Source organism: Perkinsus marinus (genome assembly GCF_000006405.1).
Source record: "Perkinsus marinus ATCC 50983 genomic scaffold scf_1104296972612, whole genome shotgun sequence".
NCBI classification, from domain to species: domain Eukaryota; phylum Perkinsozoa; order Perkinsida; family Perkinsidae; genus Perkinsus; species Perkinsus marinus.
The window spans coordinates 1-3,014 of NW_003201712.1; positions in this window are offsets into that span (position 1 = coordinate 1).

Genomic DNA, 3,014 nt, shown 5'->3' on the forward strand with positions numbered 1-3,014 from the left:
ATATGAAACTTCGAGGAACCAAGTTTCATCAACGAGGATGCGTTACTGAGGTAACTGCAAGACGTTTATTGCATTTTTGGCAACTCAATGTTCGAAGGTCACGACTGTGGTCACTGATTCAATTGAGAGTACTATCGGTACACGATATTTCCTGCTTCCGAATAACAGCTCACCAGGACAGCATGCCGATGCCGAAACGAGAGAGAGGACTGAGCTCTTCCTCCGAGGCATTTTGCTGGATGAGTTAGAAGGTTCGACTGCAAATGACATCTCTTCGGGAATTTTTTCACTCGCAGATGGCGATCTGACTTTTACAAAAGTATTAAGGCATTACTTTCGCTACTATCTCGTCACCGTCTCGCCTCGGCAGCAGCGGACCGGGTTCGGCCGTCAGAGAATCCCTCCTAGCTGTACATGTAAGGAATATCGTGACTGGGCATGCTGCGGGCATGGGTATGTGATGGAAGCCTACCTAGGGAGCCGACCACCGTGAGTTGAATATCAGCATCGTGTCCCGATCCCAGACATGACGCCCAGAGGTACATCCCAGAAAATAGGCGCATGGCTGGCTTGAGACGAGGACGAGCAACTGCACGGAATCCAGGTGTTTTGGGTATTGGCCATGTTTGTTTTTTGACAGGTATCGTCTCGCTTCTATCTGGAACTGATGAGTCAAGCGAGGATGACTATGATACCCTAACTGATGACGAATCGTCTTCTGGAGAAGAGGAGTCGAGCGACAGCAGTGATGGATATCGCTCAATATACAGCCAAACCAGCCAATTCGGCAATGATTCTCCTATCGAAGGAACTGAAGCGGCCGGTAAGCACCCACGTTGTTTCCTAACGTGTATACGATTTGCTTTCCTACGCGATATTGTTAGCTTATCGTATAACGAAGATATGGTCGATCCCCTAGCATGGTCAGATTCTCGTACATCGGGACGTGGTGTTGATTCTGGTGAAGCGAGCGACACGAGCGATAACGAGTATCGATTGCTGTTATGATTCTATAAGCGTAGGTTACATGTTCCTGATGTACGACAATTGTAATGACTTCTTCACTAAATGTTTCATGCTTACCTACTTAGCGCGTTGGTGACTAGTGTGACGGACACAGTGTGACACACTGTGACAGTGTGCGGTGTGAAATGGTGTGCTAGTGTAACAGCACAGCATAGTCACACTGTGACTAGCAACTATGGCCTTATCGTATATTCGCACTGCGATTCCACTGTTGTCTCGCCAAAACCAGGTCGCATGGCATAGCCAATTGACATAGAATTGGAGCCATTGCTCGGATTTGTAGTACTAGCTCAGATTAGCATGGATTGCATAGATGACTTCCAGTTGCTTAGATTAGGCGTGTTATGCCTATGACTATAGGGAGAACGTATCGAAGAGTCAATGCGAATGCCGACCCAGCGATAAGTCAGCAGCAGGCTACCTCATCTTTGTTTTCCTCTGCATCATCTTCATCGGCTTTGGGATAAGAGAGGTTGTGCAGGATAAGTCAAACTCGATATTAGTACGTAACGTGTAAGCCTCGACTGAGATAGAGGAAGACGATTACGTGCTTGTATTTAAACCAAATTGGTTCGAATACAAGTACTTTATTGTCTTGGTTTAACCAATGATATATATGGTAATCTGGCATTATCATACTTGATTCAGTCAACAGAAGTGGACCATTTCAATTTGGTATGACAAGCCGGAAGAGAGAACGAGTCAACCGGAAGAGGTGTAAGATATACATATCGACACAGAGAGTCGATTTATGTGAGTTTTGTGGCAGTAGAAATGTACGCTGGAACAGTGGGGACTCGACGAGTAGTGATAGTAGCAGAAGCAGTGCGAACGTTGTGAGGCGACTGGTAAGAGATATTGCATAGTACTTAGTATCAACAGGTACAAGTTGGAGAAGAAAATATTACAGCCTGTAATTTACAGGGGAAGCCGCAAATTACGGTGCGATAACTGCTGGCGCTACATTATAGACAAATGGCACATCATCTTTGTGGGCAAGGCCTTTGTAGGCGTGCTTATGAACGTATCAGAGAGTTGATAGACTGGAGTCGTCAATGAAAGTTATGTAAGGACTGCTGTACCTGGACAAAGACGGGATAGTGAAATGGGCGGCTGCGTGGCCGTCCGTGTAGTGGTCGTTAGCTCTCTATCGGCTGGATAAGCAAGGGCAATATTGCAATGCTGTAGAGCGATGGGGAGATGATACCTGACTCCTTGAGAGGATGTTGGATACAGGAGACATCATCGCTCGAATAGTACCGTGAGACTGACCTCAGGGAAGTACGGTACTGTATTGTTGACCAATCTGAGGAAAGAGAAGTGCTTGAGCGGTTAAAGTCTTCGGTGGGAGTCGCTGATGTGAAAAAATACCTTGGCGCAAGTTCCATTCCAACAGTTCGTTGTGTATGTGGTGGTCATGAGCTTGCGGGCGATAGCTGTTCCATCGACTATAAGCATCTGATACAACGAAAGATATCAACTTTTCAATCGGATGCACAATTGTTCTTACGGGGTATGCGAGAGAATTTCATGGAGCCATGGATTCAATATGGGGAATATGCAAAAGGAGCTGTTACCATAACTGAACGGGGACTGCAATTACTTACTTGCGAAGACTACCCACGTGGAGTATCTTTGCAGTACATTCATCCTCCACGAAGTGCAGTGAACGGTGTACTACCCACCCCGATCGGAGATCAGCTGGGCACAGTGGTTCTGAATCCGGCTACTTTGAGAAGCCAGTCAAACGCAAAAGTATGTACAGAGAGAGACAACAATGTGTGATTAGTCTCTGGTATGCTCCCCCTCTCCCCCTCCACAATGTTGCTTACAATCATCTATGATGTCATTCGTGACGACCCCAACCAACATTGTAATGGGTGAAGAGGGGCGCGCGACTGAGTCAACTAATTTTAATTTTGACTGTAGCCCGCACGATTTCTCGGAATTCCACGTTGCTGTCAAATTTGCGCTCCAGCTGGGGGAAG